The sequence below is a fragment of the Etheostoma cragini genome, chromosome 20, assembly GCF_013103735.1.
Source record: "Etheostoma cragini isolate CJK2018 chromosome 20, CSU_Ecrag_1.0, whole genome shotgun sequence".
In the NCBI taxonomy this organism is placed as follows: domain Eukaryota; kingdom Metazoa; phylum Chordata; class Actinopteri; order Perciformes; family Percidae; genus Etheostoma; species Etheostoma cragini.
Genome location: NC_048426.1, coordinates 16,846,630 through 16,867,704, shown reverse-complemented (window position 1 = coordinate 16,867,704; position 21,075 = coordinate 16,846,630). Strand labels below are relative to the sequence as shown.

Genomic DNA, 21,075 nt, shown 5'->3' with positions numbered 1-21,075 from the left:
TGTGTGTGTGTGTGTTTCTATATGTATTACATTTTATTTTTAGGTGCACAAAACGCACCTTAACACCTTGCTAACTGTCCTCCAAGTTCCCGCACAGGCCAGTCAACATTGTGACATTGTGTGAAAGCTGAGGCTGCTATTTTGTGATGTTGAATATACACGGTAAATGAACATGACACACTGCACGTTTTACCAATTTGGCTTGTCCTTTCGAGGTGTTATGGCCAATGTTCTTAAAATGTGATGAAGATCTCGGCTGGACGTCAACTCAGTTCACTCAGTTCAATCTGTGATTTTTTATGATTAAACACTCTTTCATATTTATTTCAGAACACCAATGCATACATGATATATAGATTTCATTTGCAACAACCATTAGTGCCAGATATGCCCTGGTGGCACTAAGCCCTCCATTATAAATGGTGATTTTCTGTTAGCACATTAATATTTAAACTAACTGTTAAAATGGCTACAAACATTATTGAGTCAATCTGATTTTAAGATTGGAAACATCTTTTTTTTATATTCATTAGTAGTTTGGACATGGGAACGTTCTCTTGTCTAATGGTTTTCCAGTAGACTGTATATGAATCGGGAAGGATTTCTCTTCCTCGTTGGATGATAATGTTGAGCTGAGTGACAGTTGCTGTAGCTAATAGTGTTTTTTTCTTCAGCAAATTGTTCACTCATGGACTGCAGCAGAGAAAAACAGGGAGAAATCGACAGTCAGAGAGAAAACAGACTAACAATTGCTGTAGAATTAAAGTGCCCATGTTATGAAAAAAATCACTTTTTCTTGGATTTGAGGTGTTATTTTGTGTGTCTGGTGATTCCACAGGCATACAGACTATCCATACTGTTTTGCGTGAGATACAGGTTTCTGAATGTCCTCTGTCTTCAGTCTCCGGATGAGGTGTTCTGCACAGCTTTCTATGTCATTAGCCGAGATCAGGTCGCTTACATGTTAGCGCTAGCATGCAACATTGTTCTCAATGGTGAAACACTGCTACAACACACAGTGGTTCACCATAAATCTACAAAGGAACTACTTCCATGTCCCTGTTCTGCAGGTATTCCACAACTGCGCCCTCGCTTAGAAGAAGTCTCCCAGCTAATCCTACCTTGGACTGACCCAGGTTAGAGAAAGAGTTAACTAGCTGATGTGACCTTACCTAGCTACTGCCCATGTGCGACTCCCAACAAAGATAGTATAGAAGAGAGATGTCTCACTCTGTAGCTAAAACAGAAACCCAAACACACCGGGTGAAAACTGGATCTGCAGAAATGTGTAGTAAAACAAATATATGGTGTTTTTTGAAAATGAAACCATGTAAACCTATTATGGTACAACCTCAAAATACAATTATGAACCTGAAAATGAGCATAATATGGGCGCTTTAAAAATAAGTAAAAGACTTTATCCCCCTCCATCCTTTTCCCCCCCTAGCTCCTTCCCACTTTTTCCTCCCTCCTCTCTTCTCATTTCACTCCCACTTTCCCTAGCTTCAGCCATCCACTTCTAACCTTTCTGGGTTTATTTTTATGTCTGGTCCTGGATGCCTGGCCTCTCAGCAGGCTGGCCATGCAGGGGAGGAAGAAAGGATTGGGCAGCAGTGGAATGGAGGAGAAGAAAAGTGAGAAATTTAAGGAAGGATGGAGGGGGAAGGAGGCATCAGAGGAGGGATGTTCTGTCATCACCATGGCTCCCTCTGGCTGCTGGGAGGCTGAAATTACATCTGACTTTGAAGTTAGGGGCACTGCCAGTGTTGCTATAGTGACTGTGTGTGTGTGTGTGTGTGTGTGTGTGCGCATGCATGCGTAAGTGCGTGTGTGCGTGCGAGAGAGAGAGCTCCTTGGGAGGTTTATTATGCATGATCCAAACTGTGACTAGTCCTGATGGCATTAGAGTGCTGTTATTAATCTACTCTCACAAGATACCTGTGCTTTAAACACATCCACACACAAACAGATCTGGGAATTCAAGCTAAGATGCATTTACGCATGCACACATATGCGTGTACACACACCCCATTTCACAGCAGATTTCAAACTTCACGTTGTGCCTTTTAAAGATTAAGATAAAGTTTTACCTTTTTATTATCTTCGAGAAGGTTTAGCTGGATGCACATTGTGCTAACGGGCAAATGCAAAAGCAACTGCGTGTGAAAAGACAGACTTATATGCAAACGCATGCATGCGCACACACACACACACATACACACACATACATACACTGAGTTGTTCAGATTGCAGATAACTGTGTTTGGGTTGTTTGAGCTGCAAATATTCTACTAAGTCCTCGAATATTTATGGCTTTTGTTTCAAGAGAGTGGGGAGAAGAGTAGATAGATAGATAGATGGATAGATAGATAGATAGACAGACAGTCTGTTTCAAAATAGGACTTTAATGAAAGAGACTAAGGGAGGGAGGAGGGAAGGAAGGGAGAAGATGTATATAGACAGGATGGATGGAGAGGTTGAAAATAATGTTCCATTAATGCAGAGCCAGGCTCTTGCTGAGGGCCCAGCGCCAATCTGCATCTCCCTACAGTCTGCCCGCTATACATTTTTCATGAACGCTGAGCGAGAATTAGCGACGGATTGCTGCTGCAAATCGCTCCTCCTTGGTCGGGGGCCGATGAAGAGGGAAAGAAAGAGGGAAAGAGAAGGATGAGAGTAAAGGGGGAAAAGATCAGTGCAGAAATGAGGTGAGGTGAAATAGAGTAGAACAGAAAAGGATGATTGAAAGGGATGTTGGGAATAAAGGGAAGAAAGTGTGGTGTCCACACACAATGTCAAAATGTATAATGACCAGCATGACCACCAGTAATGTTTTACATTTATACTGATTTTACAGTATATTTTACTGAGTTTTGTAATGTCAAGCTATGTTTAAATGTCAGCTATGCTTAGACAGTCCAAGTAATACGGTTAGTAAAACAAAGGTTATGTCATCTGCAACATTTTATACATCCATTTTGTCATTCTATACTAACAATAGGCCGACGTTTAATCGTCTAATGTCAGGTGCTAATTGTCCTAGCAAAAATCCTACCTGCACAGGAAGTTTTTATTTATGTTTTTCCATGTTTTAATGTTTGGAGTGGCTACTTTAGCTAAACGGAGAAAGAAAAGTAGCCCCTACAAAATCTCAAATGTCATAAAAATTAAATAATGGTAATAAAGAATTATCTGGCTGATTTGACTTTGACTACAGGTACAATAGGTAAGACTAACTTTAAAAAATAATTTAAGTAGTAGAACTACATGAAGCAGGTAATTCAAAAAAAAATCTGTCTATTGAGTCATTGCTGTATTTCTACAAAGTTAGAAGTTAGAAGCATGTTGTGTGATAAATGCTTGATACTGCATTTTCTATAATGCATCAAAAAGCATTTGTTCATTAAACACTCCCTTTCTGCTAAACATCCACTGGCTTTCTGATATACTTTACATTTGCTGTCTCCAAGTTGATATAATCCTGATGACATCATCAGTGTTGTCAGAATTGTCAAAGCTCACCCAGACACACAAAATATATTATACAACTGTTTTTACAGAATGTATAGGACTTCGCAAACCTAGTCAACTTGACCTTGATGTCTAAAGTGGCAGAGTGCCCCTTTAATTTCTAGGAAATGTGGTATTTCTCCTCTCCTCTCCACATATTTCCTCTCCTTGGCCTGTGCACCATATAGTTCTGACCCCAATCTTAGCCTGCTCTCTCCACTCCAATATAGCTCTCTTTCATTTTCCACCGATGGCCTTGTGCTGCTATTACAGACCCTCGCAGACCAGGCTGACTGACTGACTGGCTGGCTCACTCTTATACTGTCTGCTATACTGACTGGTTGTCCACCTGGTCTCTCTTCTCTAAAGAACAATTACCCGGTCTGAGTTTGGCTTTGTGAGAATAGTCGGCAGATGGTAGGTGTGTGAAGGCACCAAAACCAACATTAATCTTTAATCAGTCATCTTGTAGTTAACTTAGCAATCTACAACTAATAGCACAATCAATAACATTTGATATTCTATTAGTCAAATTATTGCACCTGCGATTCCGTTAATAATTTGAATTACTTAAAGATACAATGTTGAATTATTTTCAGCATTTAATCTCAACTGTTTCAAGACACACACTGCTATAGTACCGTATGTGTTTTAAGACCAAATTGTGTCCCTGTCTCTGTCCAGGCCCTGACTGACTGTGTGTAAGTGTTTTGGTGTTAATCTGGTGGACCTGGGAGACACTGTAACCATGTGGCTGTCCACTGCTACAATATTATTGCTTTATATAGGCTATAGGATGAACCTAGATGTGTGTTTCTATATTGGTGATGAAAAAGGAACAGGTCCTTGACAGAAAGAAAGGATGTGTACAGGTGTGTGCGTGCATGCATGTGCGTGTGTGTGCAGGGCCTATGATTGCTGCTGTAATCGGTTCTCTCCTGCCAGCCACAGTTATTACAGTTGTCAATATGGTGCTCAGGGCTTTATAGACACAAGCAACAAGACTCAGTCTGGACGCTCGCCAGAGTGTGCGTGCGCGTTTGAAAGGATTTTAGATTTGTTTGCGCCCTTGTGTGTGCCATGTGGGCATGATCCTTTGCTCCCTCTGTATGTAATTGAGATCTCCTCTCACGTAAAGACCCATTCAACAGTGTGTTAATTACATATGTTAGAAAGTGTTGGACAAAGCATTGTGCACATGATATGGAAATACAGTGTTTACAATATTCCTGCATGCATGAGTAAGTAATGAACGTGTGTGGGCCCTGTCTTTGCATGGCCAAGTTCACTGTGTTAAAGACCTGGATGTTTTGGATTGAAGAAGGGAAAAAAGAGAAGAACCTAAGCAAGAAAAAAACAGCGTGGGGAGAGGAAAAAGGCTTCAGTGTCTGAAAGCTGTTGCAGGAGAGTCAAAAAGGGTTTAGCAGAAGAAAGAGATAGAATGAGGGAGGAAGAGGAAGGCGGGGAGAAGGGTATTGGCTGGAAAGGAAACACGGGAGGAAGGAGGCATTGAGGTGTGGAGGGGTTTTCTCCTTGTGGTATTCAGCCTTGACTGATTTCTGTTGTTTAGTCCACTTCTACTGTTTACTGTCCTGTCAGCCCGATTACTATCAGCACTTGGCAGTGGGTTACAATGGGACTGAAACCATACTTGTGAAACATTCGCTTTTGTAACATTGTCATACATGCATATGCACACACACAAAGACACACACTGCGAAGGTCACCGATGGCCCATTTTCCCAATCGTACTGCTCTTTTGGAAGTGTACGACCATCTGTCCGATTTGGCCAAACGATTAAACAAATACTCCCTCTCTCTCTGTTTCTCTTTGTCTCTATTTCTCTTTCTCTCTCCTTGTCTCTCTTTCTCTGTGTGTGTGTGTGTGTGTGTGTGTGTGTGTGTGCGTATGCGTGCGCACCAGCAGCGTGATTGAGGCCTCCTCACATATCAGCAACCTGTGACCTCCACGGCATGAAAAACCCTGTCTCCCATGGTGTTTGTGTGTATCCCTGTGTGTGTCTCTATTCTTTTGCTTTGCTTGAAATAAACGACCGATGGACCACACTAGAAATTAGGAAACAATATCCCTTCTGTTCAGAGAAAACATCTTGTTTTTAATAGATTCTTTATGAGCTCTAATTCTTGGAAATGTTTTCTGTTCTGAGCAAGGTTTGGTTGTTATAATTTATTGTTATCAAGTTTTAATTGTTGTTTCTCTGTGGATTGACATACGTTGTAATTGTTTTAAATATTTCATAATGTATAAGGCCCCCTGAGCTAACAGTACCCATAAAAACATGGTGAGAGTTTTGAAAAATATAGACCAATCCATTAACAAACAACTCCATTGTATGTATGTGTGACCATTTGGGGACCATTTGGGGACAAACAGTACAGCATTGTATAACATATAATAATATATATATAATACATATAAATAAATATATATATATAATAACAGCACTCTAAAAGGGACTATTCAGCATCAATTTAATTTTACTTTTGTACATTTAGCTGCTTATACGGCTTTACTTTTACTTTTTTATTTTGTATGCAGGATTTTTAACTTGTAAGGGATGTATTTACATATTTACATAGACTGAAAAACATATTTTTCCCCCAGGCCGTCAAGAGCACAAACCCTCCTCTTCATCTCCTCCCTCTGTGAAGACTTGTGTGCAATAAACCCCCAAAATTGGAAGTACAATAACCTTATGTATATAGCGCCACTTCATAGTGTTAATTTATCTTGATTGTTATATTTTACTATGTACATTTTCTATTTCAGTTTGTCTGTCATATTGAGAGCTGCTAAACTGTGTTTTATTGTTGAAAACAATGGCAACAAAGATCTATTCTATGTTACATAATGTTCCTTTTGGTGGATGCATCTTACATATCCTCCTCTAAGGATCGGAAAAGGGACCTGAATATTTCCTCCACTTTTGACTCCTGACCAAAAGACAAATTTAAATTCAAAAGACATTTAAACAGCAAACCCATCAGAGGAATTACAAAAAGATTAGCCCTGTTTAGACAGCGCAGGTTTCACAAACCAACACACACACATACAGTATGCACCGACACTCAGTTGGGGTAATTTTGAGCGAGTCTTGTGGTAGTTTTGCATAGCATTTGGGCTAATGGCGTGCCGTGTGCTTCCTCCCAGGTCAGCGCATCCATTAGCAGCCATATTACTGCCACATAATGGCTTATTGGTTGGTGGGAAAAAATTACCAAGGGGCCAGGGTGAGAAGAGAGAGAGAAAGAGAGAGACTGATAGATAAAAAGATGAAGCGAGAGAGACAGAGAGAGATGAAGAAAGCTGTCTCTAGCAGGGCCTCTGAATTGAGTTACAGCTGTTATGATTTGTTGTCTCTCAAGTCTTTTTCTCTCGCTTCTTTTTCATTTCTTGTTTCCGCCCTCTTTTTTTTCACCCTTAGGGCTTTGGAAGGTTTTTATTTTTTCTAATGAGCCGTTGATTTCTTTTTTTTGTCGTTACCTCATTCGTTCTGGATCAAAGGCAATATTTGTCATACTGTCAAGCCGTTGTTTGTATCAAGCGTGTGTGTCTGTTTGTGTGCACTGCAGCAAAACTAAGTGGTGCGAAGTGTTTATGTAGTTTTTTTGGCGTTGGTGGTAGAAGTGGACGCAGGGGTCAAAGAAGTTTGGCACGGTGGGCCCTGGTCACCATCTTGTACTCCCAGCCTTATCAATATGCAGCATGGTGGGCGGTTTGCACTTGACTTGATTGCTTTAATTGGTTGGACACATTTGCAACACACGCACACTCTAGGTTTTTGCAGTTCCTGCCATTGAACGGTTGCTCCAAGTGTATTGTTGTGATATTTTGTTTAGCAAATGTGGGACTTGTGCACTGTTCAGTTCAACTTTGCATGAGTCATTCGTCTCCTACACACTGATATGCATATTTTGTAAACACACACGCATGCAAGCACACGTGCACACATTCATGCACACATCCAAGCAAACATACACAAACAGACCAGCGTAGGGAGAAGTTTAAAGATGATCCTCTGTTATGAGCAAAATTTATAAATATGCAGATTGTAATGCGCTCTAACACAAACTCAAATGAGCTGTCTACTGTGTGTGTGTGTGTGTGTGTGTGTGTGTGTGTGTCAGTCACTGAATGTACGTATATCAGTGGCTGCTTGGCGGTAACTTAGTAAGCATGTGTTCACTTGCTGGCTTGGCTTGGGTAGCATGTGTGTGCGTGTGTGTGTGTTTGTGTGAGTGTGGCAAGCATGTGTTCACTTGCTGGCTTGGGTAGAGTGAGTGTGTGTGTGTGTGTGTGTCTGTGTGTGTGTGTGGGGGGGGGTTAAAATGATGTGGAAATCAAATTCACCTTGAAGTGTCCTTCTCTCTCCCTTCAGCACCCCCGTATTTTTGCCTTCGTCTTTGCTTTGAACGTACTGCAGCACTCAGTTCAAAGAAAGACGTGTGTGTGTGTGTGTGTGTGTGTGTGTGTGTGTGTGTGTGTGTGTATGTGTGTGTGTGTGTGTGTGTGTGTGTGTTTGCGTGCATGTGTGCGTGTGTTTGTGTGTGTTAGGAATGACAGTGGGTTTGAGATGGAAAGATAGAGAAAAAGGCGCTGCTGCACTCTAACTTTGTGTGTGTGAGTGTACTGTATGCACATCACATTGGAATTTATAGTTTGTATATTTATGCAGGTGCATGCATATAAATTGGAGCTTGTGTGTGTATATTTGTTCACACACTCGTGCACCGGAACTCAGGGGATCTTATTGGAGCATTTGACCTAAAGGTCACCTACTGGTAGCAACTGACAGCTTTAGATTAGCGCTCAATATCTGATATTCACAGTTGACTTTTGCACGGAATAATCAAACCGTGATTAATGTCTCCAGTGCTTCGTTTTCGTCTTTTGGTTTCAGACAAGACCTGTGAAAATGAGAGGACAAAGGGAAGGATGAAATGAAGGAAAGAAGGAAGGAAGGAAAAATAAAATAAACACTTTTTTTAGGTCATCAAAAGAAGGAAGAATAAAAGATATCAAGGAAGGATGGACTGGCATTGGGAACAAAATAGTGTGAGAAGCACTGTGTTTTAAAGTCCGTGGAAAAAAAGAGAGAAAGACAAGAGACATTTGGGCTGCAAGAAAAGAAATATTCACATCCTCACCAGGCCATATGTAGAGTGTGTCCCCTCTTCTCTCCTCCTGGGTCCCACAGAGGCTGGTTTGAAACGACAAGGCGGCAGGGCAGGAGACAGTAAAGGTCACATCGTCTTTCTTTTGCTCCCTGCCTTCTCCTTCTTTCCATCTCTGAAATATTTTCAACCTAAAACCTGCTTCTGTTACATGAAGAAATATTGCAGCTTGGCATCCGAATACAGAAAGACTGCCAGCGAAAGACAACGAAAGTCCTAAATCTTTACTCTGAAGGTGCAGCCAAATAACTTTTTATAGTATAATTACCTCGTAAAATCACAGCAGTTATTATATTTGTTAACTTGTAACCTTCTTTAAACCTCTGTCTGAAATCAAAATGTGGCTTGGGTTGAAAAAAAATGCTCTCAGACCTCTTACTTTACACTTTGTTTCTACAAAGCAGTCCCAAAATAAGATAAGATGAATAATAGCAAACTTTAAAAAACAAAAAAGGATATAGAAAATAATAAAATAGTGATAAAAGTAAAATATGCATTTAAAATCCTCAAGTCTCTGACATAAGCATGTGAAATCATCAAATAGGTTTAAACCAAACACTTAATGTTCCTTCTATACTGCTAAAAAAATGATGTCTTTAATTTTGTTTCCGTTTTACTTTCATTTTGACTGTTTCCATTTCTCTCTCTGACCTCGATCCCTTTCTAAATTATCCTCATTCCTCCCCCCTCTCCTTTTTACTTCAAACCATCGTTTTCATCCTGATTTCTTCTTTCCTTTTGACCTCATCCCCTCTTATTTCCTGTCCTCCTCCTCCTCTCTTTCCTCCCCTCCTCTCTGACTCAAGAGGCTGTATTCTCTAAAAGGTCAGTCCTGGCTGACATTTTCCGCGGAACCTCATTGATTTCCACTCTGCGCGTTATGATTGGCTAACCGAAGCTGCCTTCATTTCCCACCAATCCCCTTTAACCAGGAAGCTAGCCAGCCAGCTGACCTCCAGGGTCAACCAGCTCCAAATAGCTTTTTCTGGAGCGTTACATTCCTGTTTGCTCTATATTTCTCTCCTCTCTGCCTGCACACCTCCCTGCAGGCAGCAGACTGAGGAAAGAGGGAGAGAAGAAGGATGGATGAAGGATAAGGATTAAGGCTTTAAATGCACGTTTACAAGGCAAATGCTCTCATACCCTGTTTCAGTGTCTCCCATGGGTCCTTGATATGGCTGGAGAGGGCCCCTGGAAAAACAACGAATTATTTTATTATGCTGTATTTCACCAGAAAATCTATATTTGGGTTTTATTCTCTGCTACTAAACTGTATATGTTTATAAAAGACGGACAGCAAAACTTCTCTAAAACAAATGTCAAACGTCTCCCTTTGGGCTTTAGTTTTTTTTACTTTGGACATTGTCATCCTTTATTTTTGATAGGACAGCAGAAGACATAAAAGGGGAGAGAGAGGGGGAAATGACATGAGATGAGACTAAATACAAATTACCTGCGTAGTCTCATTAGACATTTTAACGGATTTCACTCCCTATTTTTCTCTGTAAGTAAAAGGGACAGCAGATTAGAATATCTTTTAGTTATGTGCATCCGAATATTCACTGCTTATGTACATCGTGACTGAATCATGCACTTGGTTCTGCATAACACATATTAGAGTATTATACATCTATCTCTGTCTGCCTCTTTATCCGTCTGTGTTTTCTTCCTCCTGCCCCTCCCGGGTCTGCTGTTTTCTCCTGCTGAAAACGCTGTCCTCTTGAGACAGCAGTGGCGGCGCTGGTAGAAAATGTCCGAATGCAACGGCGTAAACAAACGGGCAGACAGCTCAGTCTTTCTCTGTGAAGTGATAATGTGTTCCCCACGCTGTTTTGGTTCTCATGCTAATGAAGTGGACCGCATCGGTAATCACTTTCAAACCCTCAGCCAGGGAAAAGGTAGAAACGGCAAAACAAAGGCTCAAACAAAAGGATTGTGTGTGTGTGTGTGTGTGTGTGTGTGTGTGTGTGTGTGTGTGTGTGTGTATTAGGTGCGTGTGTGAGTGTGTGTGCGTGTGTCTGTTGTGAGTGCGTGCAGAAGTGGAAGTGGATTTGTGTTTGAAGTGGTCTTGTGTGTTCCAGTTTGTGCTTTTTTTCAGTATTTGCACAAACCCACTAGTACTCTGCCAACCACCATGACTGGCTGCCGAGGGAGGTCATAGGTCACTGGTTCCAGCTGATGAGATGTTCATGTTAAATGTTCAAATAGAGAAGAACATCATTCTTATTCATCAGCTATTGTAGCAGTGATTAAATGGGATAATATATGGGGTTAAAACCGTCCAAGCTATCCATTCTTGCCTGCCTGTCTGACATCATGTTTCCCAGCATGCAGTTTCCTCTGTTGGCGGAGGGGGCCCCCTTAATCTTTAGAAAACTCCTTTGATTTTACATGAGCTGATACACAGTGGAGACATATAGCATGTGTCAATCAGTGCGCTTTCAAAAACCTATTTTAATTTGTCTTATCTGTTGTAGTTCATCACCTTGCAGTGAGTGGCGGACAGCTGTTGCAGACACAGCCCCACTTTAACTTGTTTCCTGTTTAGAATGAAACCAGTCAGAGCAACAGGGTCTGCCATTATGGGCCAAAAACTCACTTTAACTTCCCTCAAAAAAACTGTTCTGTCAGTGTGTCTTATGTTTGTATATCTCTTAGCACTGCTGTCTTGCTCAATCATTCAATGATTACAGCAATATTATAAAAGCGCTTTTACCCCTTTATATCTAGTTTTCTAAGATGTACGATGTTTCTGCTCTTGTCTGAAAGCGCAGCTTCTGAAGGCATATCATTTAAAGGTAAAATATAAAATGAAATCATTGAAACAGTTCAGCACAATCACTCTTGCAATAAATTGACAGATCTAAGTGCTAAAACAGGTTTTTGCCAAAAAGCCTATCACGGCAGATGAAAGAACAAACTTTCATTTCCTGCTTAGTCTCTCTATATATTAATGGTTCCTCTCCTCCTCCTCTTCCTCTTTCATCTCCTCTCAGCTTTTTCTTTTTTTAAACCTGGTCTTGCTCTCCTCCAGGCTGACCGCGTTTAGACTGTACAGCTGAAATGCTGCCCATGAGAACTATTTGTTTACTGGAGACCTCGGAAATTAGTATGTTCCAGAAGGCAAGGTGCACTAAGAAAACACATAGATGCCGAATATTTAGTTTTTATGTTTTACGTCTATTCCTCTGTTCCAATGCACTTTTTTTCTGTCACGTTGAGAAATGGTTGTGTGCATGCAACTTATGCTTGTGTACTTGTGTGTTTATTTGCCTGTGTAAGTGTGTGTGTGTGTGTGTGTGTGTGTGTGTGTGTGTGTGTGTGTGTGTGTCAGCTCTTTTGGTGGAAGACATTAGGCTGCACTAACAAGCTATTGATTGAACTGGGCGGGAGGCTGCTGCTGATCTCATGGAAACGCTGAAACAGGGTACAAGGTACACAGAGAAGTGAAGCCGTACATACAAAATACATTAATAACAAGATAAAACCAAAACAGTAACCTGCAAATGTCTTTTTTTGACATCTTTCTTGTATTGATGTGTCTGCACTGCACTGCTCAGAGATCTCATGGGAAATCAAACTGTTTTTTGTTGATAATGTTGAGTTTTTGCTTTTCTTTGCCATGTTGGCTATCACTTATCTTAAGTACTATGTCGCAACTTCTAAAACATCGCTTCCTTTTTGCGGAGGACTTTCTCTAGCAACAGTTACCAGACTTTTTGGCGGGAGGCACCACCACAGCCCTGTCCAGGAACTCACGTACCCCTGCAATGATTTCCAATGGATGTTTCAAGTGTATAACACTATTAAGGTTGGTTTGGTCAGCAGTTGCAGTATAGTTTGGCTTTCCCAGACCTTCGTCCACACACTGTGGAGGAGGGTCTGGCTAGTCCACACAGCATTCCAGGATGGGAGAAAAACGTGCTGTGGTCTATTGGCATTTCTTTAAATAAAAAGATCTTCTTTTATTTATATAAATCTTTTATTTGAGCCATTTGGGTAACTTTCTTTCATTCTTCTTACGTTGTCTCGGTGTATGTACTTCCCAGTCCTCCTGTCACTGTGTGTTTATCTTTTTAATTTATTTTTGAGGTTGGTTGGGGGCCCCCCTACCCTACTAGGACAGCTGATAGGGGTTGGGAATCACTGCTCTACAGTACCTAGGCGTCAGCTTCTCCGGGTTTCTGCAACAGCAAAAGTAAAACCTTTGATCAGTTATTAGTTATAAAGGAGAACCACAGTGGACATCTATTTGTAATAAAAATGCCACATTGGGATGCTCCTGTCCAAAATATCCCCTGCATGTTTACCTTTGGGTGCAAATAGAGAACCTGTTACCAAAATCAGCTGCGATTTGTGAAATATTGATCAAGGTTTTTATTAACGTTTCTCTCTCAAAATAAATTTCAATTTGGAGTGCCTACAGAGACAAATACACAGTCATCACTCTCACTTTCTCTCTGCATACACACATACAGACACACACACACACCTGCTTTGCGGTTGGCGTGATGTTGGCGTCCCAGAGGTAATTAGGCTAAGGCTGTTGCTGGCTGTGCTACAACAGCTCAAATAACTGGACTGACTACTACACCTGTCTGAAGGGAAAACCTGTGTGTGTGTGTATGTGTGTGTATAGTTTTTGCACTTCTGTGTACTTGTCATCACCTGCCAGCACACAGTTGTTTTGACATCACTCTGATCTCAGTAATAAGCCCAACAACAGCAGCCTATATGATCATCTTCTCTCTGATTCTCTCTCTGTCATGCACACACACGCACACTGGTGTAGATAAAAGGTTAGACGTCTGGATTATGGAGGAGCTAACATGACAAGGCTGTTATCTGCTATGCTCTTTATGAATATCACTAGATGGTCTTTAGGATAGATGGAGCAGGCTTTGATGATCGTTGTGTTACTGGAATGACATTTTGGCAGTTGTGTACATGGAAAAACACACCGCAACATAATGCACTAAGCTCAAACACACACACACACACACGCACAATCACAATTGGGATTTTTGTGCAAGCTGTCGTCTTCTCTCTCACACAGTCGCAACCCTTTTTTGGGAGAACATGCTGCTACATCTCTCGCTCGTTTCCTCTTTCTTTCTAGCACACAAGCACTCACACATACACACACACACAGTACCCAGCTCAATGTTGGGTTTTATGAGCCGTGTGAAGCCAACAAAGGTTAGTTAGTTCGACCTCTGCCTGATGTATTAAACCTCTTTTCCAATCTATTGGATAGGTAAAAATACACAAACACACACCAACTGGAGGCTAAAATTAGCGCTGTAATTGGCATGATTTTTGGTGAGAGAGTAATAAAGAGAGAAGCAGTGAGAGAGCGAGAGAGAGAGAGAGAGAGAGAGAGAGATACTGCCTTTTTCCCCTCACACGTTGCATTTCATTTTAAATTGAGCTTTCTTCTCTCTGTTTATTTCTGATGGCTTTATGCCACTAGACTCATGCTAATAGGATTTTTGCTCATAAATTAACTTCCCTCTTTCCTCCTGTAGGGCCATGTCTGCTCTTTGACCACTCACTGTACAATCATAGTTTTTTTCAGTTTGTTTTATTATTAAACGCAGTGTGTCCCAGAGTTACACAGTTGAAATGCCGTTCTTTTAAAAGCTTCTCTGCTCCGCCAGGAATACAATTCTGCAACGGATATCCTGAATAATTGTATTTTATTCATTTATTAATCTATTTTTATACCACTATTATATTCCTGTTTCAAAAACTATCAAATTGAAAGACATTCACTATGTTTGTAGTATTGTAAAGACTAGCACTAGCAGTGCTATGACATGTTGCTGTTTTCCTGACCTTGAGTTGTGCTTTGCTTCTCGGTTTGCTATTTTCATACCAAGTGCAGTGTGTATAGCGGAAACAGGGGAGAGGTGCTGATTGGAGGTTCATGCAAATGAGGCCATGCAGGGTGCAGTGCTGGTAGTTGAAGAATTAGAATTAGAAGTATAACGTCTGACGTTGAATTGAAAATAGACGGCCAAGGACCAGGTCTGTTAAAGTGCAATCTCACTCAGTTAATAATAACCAATGACTGAAATGTTACAGCAGCTACATTGTTGTAAATACGGTATATAACATCTTAACAAAACAAGTTGGTATCACACTGACACACTGAAACATTCAAGTATTATTAATAAGATATCAGTAGGACTTTAAAAAAAGTATCTTTCTTTGATTTGTTTTGCAGTTAAATCCAGCAGTATGTTCTATGGTAGTGGAAAAACAGTCCTCCCCAGGTTCAGAGTAGGAATGATGTAAATAAATAACATTTTTTTAAACTTTGAACTTTAAAAAAAAAAAATTGTCCACAATTACTTTTAGACTAGAAAGACATCCCTATCTGTAGATATACATTTCTAACAGGGCCCGAAAGGCAGCAGGACAGATGTTGAATAGATAAATGATCAAATTAAAATGTAAGAAACAAGCACGCTAACACGCTTTACACACAATGATCCACTGTTTTCACATTGTCAACACCACCCTTCTAAATAATTACTAGACACACTTCTATTTGTACACGGCTTTTGGATACATGCCTACTGTCCTTGTACACAAGATCAGGCATTGCTTTAAAATAGAGCCAATCAATTTTAGTCAACTCCTCAGTTCACTAACATCCCAGAATTTCTAGAAAAACATACAACATGGTAGTTGTGGGTCAGATTTTTCTCATCAGTAGCAGTTTAATTCTGCGTGCACCTGTGTTATTGTGTGTGGATAAGGGTGATTGTTTGTATGTGATAAAGCATGTCTGCTTAAATCACAATATTTGTGTACTAGGATATCTTATGTACCGCACATAAAGTATGCCAGGTTTGTGTGTGTGTGTGTGTGTGTGTGTGTGTGTGTGTGTGTAAAAAAAAATACACCAAAGCTGACTTCCCTCCTTCAAAATGTTAGATCAAGGATCTTTCTCAACTCATTTTGGAGGTACAGAGAGAATGATAGAGAGAGAGATCAGCCACAGTAAGGAAACAATAAAGTGGATAAAAATGAGAGGAAAAGTGCCAGGCTGTTTGCTCCCACCTGCCTTGACTTGAAAAAGAGAAAGAGGAAGAAGACAAAGAATCGCAGACGCCTGGGAAGACTTGAAAAGGGGGAGCATGAAGGAGAGAACTAAAGAGGATGAGGAGAGGAAGAGAGCAGATATGTGTGCAGCCCCAAAAGGCACGTCAGTGTTTGAAGCCGAAGCACTGGAACAAGCAGTGGCATCGACTTCATAGAGATCAGTCCGCGGGTAAACGACTGGAGTGGAAGGAGACGTTTGATACTGGGAGCGCTGGAGGGGAAGGACTGCTCATTAGACACATCCGCCAGCACAGAGACACACCAAACCATAGCCGCCGCCCGCTATATCTAAGGGATTAGGATATGTAAACAAGACTGATTTTTATTTTATTTTATGTTTTACCTATTAGAATAAATTTGTCTTCAGCTGACATCTTTTGCTGTGTTTGGAAATTAGTAAATATTTAATAAACCTTGTTTAAGAACATTTTAGAAATATTATGATTACAGTAGTCAAAGATGGAATAGTTATTTATATACATGCAAGAGTATAGTAATTAATGTATTTTAACATAGATTTATAGCTAAATGGTGATCTTTTTAAATTGTCATTGTGTCATTATTTATGTACTTTTTTCTAATGTATTTCAATTATCATTTTAGTCTGTATCTCTAATGATTCCAACATGGCTAGTCCTTTCTTTGACCATACTATTTTGCCGTGTGTAGCAGTGAGAAACTAGTGAAGGATCCCATCCTTGTCAACATGCTGTAGTGACTCTCAGCTGTATGGTTATGCTGTCTGGATGGAGGAGGGGTGGAAGTGTTCCTACTTAAGGTCGTGGCAGACACGTGAAAAGGAGGAGCTGTATCAGAAGAGATCCGTGACTTTAGTATGTACAGTACTTAGGCCATCAATTCAGTTCAGTTGAGTTTTATTTATAGTATCAATTCAAAACAAGATTTATCTCGAGACACTTTACAGATACTCTATAATTAACAAAGACCCAACAGTTCTAGTAGTTCCCTACTGAGCAAGCAACAGTGTGACAGTGGCGAGGAAAAACTCCCTTTTAGGAAGAATCTTCGGACAGACCCAGGCTTCTGGTAGGCGGTGTCTGACGGCTGGTTGGGGTAAAATGAATAGTGGCAATAACAGTCACAGTAAAAGATAATAACAGTGACTAAAAAAAGTGTTCATGTAGTTCATGGAATAGCAAGGCACTGCACGGCATTAAAAGGCACAGCAGAGTGTAGCAGAGTGTAGCAGGGCACCGCAGAGCGCACCAGGATATTACCAGCAACAAGGACAGCAAGGGCAATTGTTCCAAAACTGAATCGCAGATTTCTACTTGAGGATTTTTGCTAAACCTAAATCTTGGGAAGTGTTTCATATATAGATAGACGCTCGCATAAAGAGACGTGCAGCAGTCTATTTCAAATTTGCGCTGTGCCTCCTAATGATGTCTGACCCCTCCTCCGCAATAGGAGCCATATGTCTGACTTCCAACATGAAATCTCTCTCTCTCATTGTCTCGTCCCTTCGCTTGTTTGTTCTTTCTCTTTTTGTCCCTCTGATTAAAGAAACAAAGAATGAAAGAAAATGCATCAGTGATGTTGCAGCTGTCTTGACTGTGAGATTTATTCTGAACGGCTCTGTGTATGTGTGTCTATTTGCATTCAGGGGTGTGTGTGTGTGTGTGTGTGTGTGTGTGTGTGCGTGCGTGCGTGTGTGTGTGTGCGCGCGCGCGCGTGTGCGTGCACGCTTGTTCACATGCAGATGTAAGCTTTACCTCATTTACATTTAGCTCTAACAGGAATTTGTATGTCCAAAAATGACTGCATGTGGGACACTTGAATGCGTGATGCGTGTGTGTGTGTGCGTGCGTGCAAGCGTGCGTAAGTGCGTCAGGCGATGTGACACAAGTCGACTATTTTATTCAACTTTTGGTTTAGCTGTTTAGACAGGCAGCTCCTCAGTCAGCCGTGCCTTGGCTACATAATGACGGACCCCAGTCCATTGGGTTTCCTGCTTTGTTCACAAAGTAACTAACACACTGCAAGTACATACTGTACACAGCCTCACTCAATCATACTCTTTCTGTCTCTCTCTCTCTCTCTTTGTTATTTTTTTCTTCCTGTCTCTTCTCTCTTTGAATCTCCTTCGATCTTTTTCTCTCTCTCTTATCCCAGTTTGATGCTCTAAATTGTATAACTGGAACTTCTTTCTCTTTCTCTCTAGCAGGCTCATTATCATCATAATCTGATATATTTGAAACCAAACAGCAGCGTTCAGAGAGGCCAGATCAATAGTGTTCATGTTAGTTGTGTGTTTGAGGGGGGGGGGGGGGAGCAAAACTGCTCCAGTGACACTATATCTGCTCAACACAGTATTGATTAGTGGTATAAACTTCCAGAAACAGATAACAACAATTATGACAATCAAAGAAACCGTGTCTTGTCTTTTCCTGACTTTATTACCCTTCTTTATTATCCTTACCCTGATGCTCTTTGTACCTGTACTGGTCTCTCCATCTCTTTTTGTTTCTCACTTTCATCTTTACATTTATGTACACATCGCTTTCTCACCTCTTCTCCTTCTCTTCTTTAATCTAGAGAGAATTTATCTTTCTACATGCAACTTTTCTTTATCCTTTTTCCTCCCCTTTTCTCTCCATCCACCACTCATTATCTCTCTCAGTCTTTCTCTGTCACACTCTTCGTCTCTTGCTCACTCTCCAGAAGATGAGAACAAGGCAGAATGGAGGAAAATGAGAGGAAGCGAAGAAAGAGAATTCAGCCATAATAACTTTGTCCTTGCACTTTAAAAAAGGGCTGAATATTTAAATTACAAACCATTGATAGAGGGAAGCAGTCAGCAGCGTGGAATGAGGAATGAATGACAATATTGGAGAGAAAAAGAGAGAGGGAGAATGGAAAGTGAGAGAATTATTAAAATGTCTTTAGGGGGATGACAGCGGCAAATCATTTTCCAACACAAGAGGAAGAAGACCAGCTGGAAAAAAAAGTATTAGGCGAACATGTTTTTTAAAAGGGAAGAGGCAGAACTGATGGCAGAGTTTTTGCCTTCCAAAAACGAATGCATGGACGATGTTTTGTGTTGAAAAAGCTCAAAAAGAGAGCAACTGCGCTTTCATCTCTTTCTTTTTTTAGTGTTTATGTGATCTCAACATATACTCACATACAACACACACAAGCGTGCACACACACACAAACACACAGACACACACACACAAACACACAGAGACAGAAATACAAACAGAAATACAGTTTAGAAAAAAAAAATTAAATGTGTGTGTGTGTAGGTGTGTGTGTGTGTGTGTGTGTGTGTGTGTGTGTGTGTAAGAAAGATAGAGGCAGAATTGACACTTGCATCGACTGTCATCCCTCCTTCCTCATCCATTTTAAATCCCCCTACTCTTATTCTAATTCACTTAAAGGAATAGATTGTTTATCATCTGATCTGAAGCTGCAAAATCTCCCCCTTCCTTCCATTCTTAACCTTTCACTCAATCCCTCCCTCCCTTTTCTTCCCCGCTCTCCATTTTCCTTTTTAATTTATTGCGCAAGCTCCTCGCCGCTGTTCTGGGTAATTAAAATCCGAGCAGGGAGATTAAAAAGGAAGGAAGAGGAAGGAAGTGAGGGAAGGCAAGAAGAGAGAAAAGGGGAGTTTGAGAGGCAGTGTGACACGGATGAGACAGAGAGAGAATTTGTGTATACATACAGTGGCTTGAATAAGTTTACACACCCATGCTAAAGTTGATTAAAAAAAGATACAAAACAACGTCTTTTGGAAATTGATCTTAATGTCTTAATTCAAAACAATTAGGAAAATCCAACCTTTTAAGGATACCAATTTTCTTTGTGATTGAATAATGTATTGTAAAGAAATAAATGTTCTTCAATACAGGGGGCATACGTATACACACCCCTATGTTTAATTCCCATAGAGGCAGGCAGATATTTATTTTTAAAGGCCAGTTATTTCATGGATCCATGACACTATACATCCTGACAAAGTTCCCTTGGCCTTTGGAATTAAAATAGCCCCCCACCCCCCTCCCCAACATAATCACATACCTTTTACCCTACCTAGGGATAGGCATGGGGAACTTTCCATAAGATCACCTCTCAATGCAAATCAAACCAGCTAGTAAGCTAACTGAAATAAAACCATGCCAGTCAGTTTTTTTTATTCCTCTTTTAAATTTAAGCATGGGTGTGTAAACCAATTCTAGCCACTGTGTGTGTCTTTAATAGTGGAGGGCCTCTATCACACTATTGGCCAAGATCAGTGAGCACCATCACCACAGCCAGTCAGAACATTTTTTTCCCTTTCTTGTCCCCTCTCTCATGACTAAGTACTCATTATACAGTTCTAAGTTCTTGGTATGTATTTGTACATCTTTTTGTTTTATGCTCTATCACTCAGTTCATCCCTCCATGGGATCCCTCTCATAACACTAATTTTCTCCCTCTCTTTCCCTCTCTGTCATGTACAAACAGTCATTATAAGACTGTGAAATCTACTGTGAATCTCAAAAGCACTAATGATCCAACAACCACTTACACAGAGCACATCTCACACACACACACGCACACACACACACACACACACACACACACACACACACACACACACACACACACATACACACACACAGTGAAGTGTCACCAATGTTTGGAAACATTCCTGGGAATATGTGTGATTATATGCCAAATGACTGTTGTAATGCAGCCATGTAAAATTAATGAATTGCATGTTTTTATTATATGCTATAGAATGTCTGAGTAATTATTGCATTATAATTATGGCCTTTCTGTCTTCCCCTATGTCTTTGCTGCTGTTGGTTGTGCTGCGCCTTCATCGCGTAGGTGAGTGATTTTTCATCGCTGTTCTTTTACATGACTTTAGTTTGTTAAATGCATTAAGATAACGAAGAAGGTCAGTTTGACATACTTTATCAGTTTGAAATCTCACATATATTTCAGAAATGATTAAGAACAGAGAAGAGGTATGAAAAACAGAGGAATAGCCCTTTCTAATTACATTCAGGCATAGAACCTAGATTGACGAGAGTGGGCATCGGAGGTCAGCTGATAATGGAATTTGACGTCTCTTTATTTGGGTGTGAATTAGAGGAGAACATTGGCCTAATCCTGTTCTGTACACATTATCTAGAACCTCAACATTAATTAAGTTAAACTGCTCCTCATTTTAGCGGCAGAAAAAGCAAAAGAATATAAATCACAGGAAGTCAGGGCGCTTGATAAAAAGGCGGTGGTAATGGCACA

At 40.5% G+C, this 21,075-nt stretch overlaps 1 protein-coding gene and 1 long non-coding RNA gene across 5 annotated transcripts in view; one reads left to right on the top strand and one right to left on the bottom strand.

Moving 5' to 3' along the window:
- The window catches only part of LOC117935738, a 22,800-nt gene extending 21,397 nt beyond the window's left edge, over positions 1 to 1,403 (bottom strand). The window contains exon 1 of the long non-coding RNA XR_004654817.1: positions 1,372 to 1,403. This is a non-coding gene — a long non-coding RNA (uncharacterized LOC117935738). The remainder of the gene's footprint in view (positions 1 to 1,371) is intronic.
- Positions 1 to 21,075, top strand: part of LOC117935707 (AT-rich interactive domain-containing protein 1B-like) — a 201,893-nt gene that overhangs the window by 98,360 nt on the left and 82,458 nt on the right. The window lies entirely within an intron of this gene.